Source organism: Prosopis cineraria, unplaced genomic scaffold, assembly GCF_029017545.1.
Source record: "Prosopis cineraria cultivar Desert tree isolate PC_DT_omini unplaced genomic scaffold, ASM2901754v1 PC4, whole genome shotgun sequence".
Classification (NCBI taxonomy): domain Eukaryota; kingdom Viridiplantae; phylum Streptophyta; class Magnoliopsida; order Fabales; family Fabaceae; genus Prosopis; species Prosopis cineraria.
In genome coordinates, this window is record NW_026555335.1 from 27,506,864 (window position 1) to 27,512,930 (window position 6,067).

A 6,067-nucleotide genomic window follows, 5' to 3' on the forward strand; every position below is an offset into this window, starting at 1 on the left:
TTTTTGGATAGATGTTTTGAATCTAATTGCTTTCAAAACTATTTTCATGTTTTAAAGATAAAAAATAAAAATATCTTAAAGCTATTTTTATTTTATTTTTCTTGTTTTGAAAATATATTACATTTAATTATTAATATTATAGTTATCTTGACCAATGATTATCATATGCTATCATCACTATTATAATTGCCAGTAACTATAATTATCTATCAATTTTTTAATTTTAAACTTGAGAAACTAAATTCAAAACTGAACAAAACTTTAAAAATTAAAAATTATATTATCCTTGAAAAACATAACAAGAACCTAGGTCATGCAATTAAGAAAATAATGTACTAACAAGGAACAACTACAAAAAAAGAAAATGGCACCCACTATACAAGTTAATTAACGGCACCGCGTTCGTTCATGGCAAAGAAAGAGAAAAGAATTTTTCTACTATGAAGTACCAAATACAGGTTTTGTCATATCACTATTAATCTATTACACATGCTTTCACAGCAATAAAATAGGGTTTAATGAATAAATAGTATCCTAAATTCTTACTTAAAAATTGTCCTGAACTTTAACTCTTAAAATATATAAATAAATTATAAAATTTTAAATTTATAATAAAATAAACTTTGACAGTTAACCTTTTTAACACATATTATTGTCCACGCAGGTACTTGTAACAGTTAGGATTAAATTCATAGAAAAATGAATCCTGAACATACTTGCATGACAGTAACAGTATTAAAAAGTTAACTGTCAGGGTTATTTTTGCTATGAATTAAAAACTTAGAGTTTATTTTATAGAGTCAGGATGATTTTCGAGTAATAGTTTAGGGTCCTATTTGCTCATTAGTCTATAAAATAATTAATTTAAAAAATATACCACTTTCTGTTTCTTACAAAAGGGGCTGTGGACGTGGTGGCCTAAGGACAATTTGGGTAAATAATTTTAAGACGAAAGAAAAGTTTTCACAGTTTAAATTTCTTCTAGGGCATGCATGATGCAAAATCAGAGTTAATTGGTGTTATTTTTTCTTATTCTCTGATAAAATTAAGAAGGTAATTAATTAATTCAGTAATGCTAATTATACCGTGTTCATGCACTAGTTAGATATATTTTTTTTTTGTAAGAACTGGTAATATATAATTTGTAAACAGAATAAATTGCATAGCTCAATATAAAATGAACAAGAAGAATTCACAACGAGCAGAAGTAATTGAAGGGTCTCATGTTATACGTACAGCATCAAAAGCAACAACAGGTTTCCATAGCAAGCTCTTGGAGTTGAGGAGGGAAACCATAATGCTGTAAGCGCATGCTGCAAAATTTGTAAATAGGAAGCACCTGTCATCACAAAAAGATAAAAAAAAAGGGGGATAAAATAAAAAAATAAAAAAAAGAAAATTAAGTTTACAATGATCTTGAAAATATGAAAATTTTAATTTAGTTTATTAATTAGCTCGAACTATAGTTAGATAACAAAAAAGGACTCAGATTTAAATTTTTATTCTTTTTAAAAAATATGTTAGCTAGCTAGGAAACTATGTTATCGTGCATTTTTTTTTTAAATAAGGAAAAAAATAGCTAAACCATCAAAAGCCTACGCAATTCAAATAAAAATTGTACACCTCCACAGGTTAAAGACACAAGGGTGTAATGAAGACCAAACAATAGCAAAATAATTGGTCCAGATTATTTTTTTTTTTCAAATCATTGTTTTATAATCCACCAATTACTTTTATTTTTATATCTTCTTTTAAAAATTGAAGAAAACCTTAACTAATTTCTTACAAAATCTTTCTACATCTCAGAAAAACAACAATGTTACTGCAGTGTTGTTTTACAAATAACAGAACAATTTTTAAGTCCTTATAGTTTAATCAATTAAAATCCCTAAAGGTTAAAATTATTAATGAATAATTAAATTTAAAAAAAACTTTCAAAATTTATAGAAAAAATAAATTTAATACTTTTAGCTAAAAATAAAATTGATTTAATAAATATTTATGTTTTTATTAATTTTTTATGAAAATTCTATTTATATATATATATATATTAGTTATTTAGAAATATAGCTTAGTTATATAAATTTTTAGTTATAAAAATTATGTAAATAATTGTAAAGTTGTATAATTTTTTAATAAAAATAAAAGTGTTTAATTTTTTTTTAAATTCAATGATTTAACCTTAGAGATTAATATATTTAACTGATCAAATGCTTCATTAAACAAAATAAATTATAAGGATTTAATTTAAAATTGAGAAAACTAGAAGGAGCTACATATTAATTTTTTTTTTTTAAAGAAACTTGAAGTGCAATTAACTTACCAATAAGGAGTTAAGTCACCAAATTCGATGCGAATGAAGTGGTCACCAAAGTTGGCTGTTTGATGCGTGAAAAGCATCAACGTTGCTGCGCCCAAAGTAGCCATGAAAGCCACCAGCCTCAATGCCACCTTCACTACTTTCACTTTGTTTCTTGCCATCAATCAATGGTCCTACAATTTTTTCTGGTAAGAAAGGATTACAAGTTACACCTACTTACACACACACACACATCCTCTTATCTTTAAAGGAAGGAAAAACACACACACACACACACTCACTCAATCACATTCCATTCTAGATTCGAAACACGTACGCATCCTCCCTGTTACAGGAGGAGCGTTGGTGCCATTGTGACACTGTGCTATGAGCATGGTTTTACAATTCAAACCCTTACTACTATACATAGTATATGTTTTTTCACATCGATATTTCACACTAGCTAAAAAATGAGTATTAAAAAGAGAGGCAATGACATTTTATAAATAGTTGTAAAATTGACTGACTTTTCAAACCAAAATTTTGAATTAAAATGAGATTTCAAACGGGTCTTTTTAACTTTATACACCAACTTTTTAACTAGTGTGGAATATCACTTTTCACACTGGTCAAATAATAGGTGTGAAAAGTCACACCTATTGTTTCTACATGATTATAGAATTGGCGTGAAAAATCAATTTTAACTAGGGTGCGAAAAGTGCATTATGTGATAGTGCAACTATTGTGTAAAAAGTGCATTATGTGATAGTGCTATGTCGTAACTTTTGAATATCAAATAGTTTGATGAAAACAGAAAAATGGTATCCAAGCACTCACATACACGTAACAGAGAACACAAAATAACAACTTGAGATAACTCTAGGATAAAAATTGGGTAAAATAATAGATAATCATTAACGAAAAATGAGGTTAAAAAAAGCATGAAGCATCAAGATTGTTGAAACAGAAGAGTTATAAAAAGATGATATAATAACTTACTAGCTTATTCGTTGCTTGAGAAACGGGCTTTCTTACAAACTGTGGTAAGCTGTTTTATATATATATATATATATATATATTGTGGTTCAGAAGAATTGCTAGGTTTCTTTTTAAAAGCTATTATAAGCCATCAAATAAATGCTTCAATATTCTCACTCGATAGTTGAAAAAATCCGTGATTGAATTTACTTTCCAAATCTTGGCCCAAAAAAATTTTACTTTCCAAATCTGTTTTCCTTTCTTGGCAACGAAGCTAATTAGTCCATTGTGCTGGCTTATCTCAAATTTGAACCAGAAAATCTTAATTATACGCTTTTATATATAAAAACAAATTAAATTCTTTTGGCCAAAAACGGAAGCCCAGGACGGCCCCGATAGAACCAACAAAATTGACTCTAGCTTGAAACCCCATCTATGAGCAAAGGAGAATAAAATAAATAAAATGACAAAGGGAAAAAGATAAACTCCAATGTTAATTTTACTATTTGAATTTTAATTTCTTCCAATTAACAATTTTTCATTCCCTTGTAATGGTCAAATGCGTTGGAATCGTGATCTTTTTGCACAAAGAATTAACAATAATCTTTAAGATGATAAAAATTAATGACTTTTATTGTACCAGAAACGAAATTACTGAAATTAAATTTAAAAAATAGATGAAATTATTAAAATCATATCTTTCCTTTTCTTAAATAAAAATTAGAAATGAATGTCATATCTCATGATATTTACTATATTTAATTAGATGTCACTTATCAGTATTTAAATAATCAAATTCAGCCCCAAAATCATTAGCACATAGTTTGAGGGGATGGAATATTTATATTTTCATAATTTAATTTAATATTGAAAATTTTATTAAATTATTATATATAAGAATAAATGTTATGCGTTAGAGCTTGAAAACCCTTTTATATGGTTATCGACTTATCTCTAAGATGCCAAACTATCCTGGCAGCCCGACAATCTATCTGTTGGTAGAAAACTTTTTTTTAGTGTATTATAAGATATTTTTAATGCAGAATCTCAGTTGCGGTCCATAGTAGCTATTTATTTACCAGTCAAGCCCAAGAAATTCTAAAACTTCACTGCAAGATTTTCAAACTAAAATGAAATTAAGTTGTTTAGCAAAATGACCCAATTGCCCCATATCACTGCTACAAAAAAAAGGCATAAATAATGATGGTTATTTTGTCTATAAATGATAGTTAATAATTGTTATTTATTACTCTGTCATTTAAAGTTTCTCAATAAATGATTGTGATTTATTCATGTGTATGATGGTTAAATAACCTGTCATTTAAAAGTATACTTTTTTGGGTCCAATATATAAGGTAGCAAAGAATAAATGTAGGGTAAGCATAAAATGATGGGTAAATTAATTATCCATCAATTATAGTAAGAATAAATGATGAGTAGTAAGGTAATTCTTTTTCCTTCAGGATCCAAGAGGGCATTAATGCCTTCAAATAGGAAATCCTAAACTTTTGTAATGACATTAATTTCCTCTTCAAGAGAAGAAAGGTCATCATTTTAGATTTGATTGAGATCTTCAAAAGATTGCTCATTGCTCTCTTCATTAGATGTTTCTATCATAAGATTATTGAGTTGATCAAGTATTTTTTTTATTAATTTCTAAGGCTCTAATTTTCTTTTTTAACCTACAATATTTTGATACATGACTTGGTTCGCCACATTTGTGACATGTAATTTTTTTTATGGAGGTCAATAGGTGGTCTAGATCTAAATTCTCATTTAAGTTTTCTAGCTAGTACATTTGGTTTATGCTTTTAGTATGAGGTTTTTCTTGAAGATCTATGGTAATCCTTTTGAGGAATTTTGGATTTAGGTTTATGTTTTATACAAGATGAATATCCAAATTGTTGAACTATGGTTTTGTTATGTTTTTGAACATAAGCTATGAGTTAGCCATAACTTAAATGTTCATAAGGAATTGTTTCATTGGTTTGGTTTCTAATTTTCTCCTTAACCTTGTCTGCTAAGGATTTTGAAAGACCAGCTAGGAATTTTTCTTTCTAAAATGGTTGTTGGCTATCCTCTCAAGTATATACTCTTCTTAAGAAGATATCTCTATACCTTCTAAAGTCGGCAAGAGTCCTACATATAAGGTTTAAAAGTAGTTCAACAAGTCTATCTTTCTATAAGAAAGGATCACTAATGAAGTGTTGAACTATGATAAATGATAAATACCAAGGTGTTCATAGTATCGAGAGAGGTTCTCCATTATGGGTAATGGGGGTCCCATCATTTTCTACTTTGATATCTAAAGATTTGGTTATTTTCTTTCTAAGAGACATAATTGTCCCACCACCCTTTAAGTTGTCTAGAAGATCCTATAACAAGGAGGTTAACTATGGCTTCTTCAGTTTAGTTGGAGGTTGATTGATAAATAGTACTTACCATGGTCATATGTTAGAGGGTGTCGAGAATATTACATTCTTTTGGCCATATATATTCCATTCATAAATATTATTGGCACCAAAATGTTTAAAAGTTTGATCTCGACGTTCCTTTAATAAGAGGGTAAGAGATATGGCTTTTGAATAATAATATTTTGAGGGTGCTCTCCAATTAAAAGAGGTTTGGTTTATCTTAGAATTCTTATCTGGTTCTGATGAAGAGGTTTCTTCTTAATTTGATAAAACATTAACAGTTAAATTTCTTGGTGCTAGTGATTTAGAGGTTTAGGTAAAACCATCTAGGATAATTAATGTCTTAAATTGTTCTTATATTTTTCTAAGAAGGTTG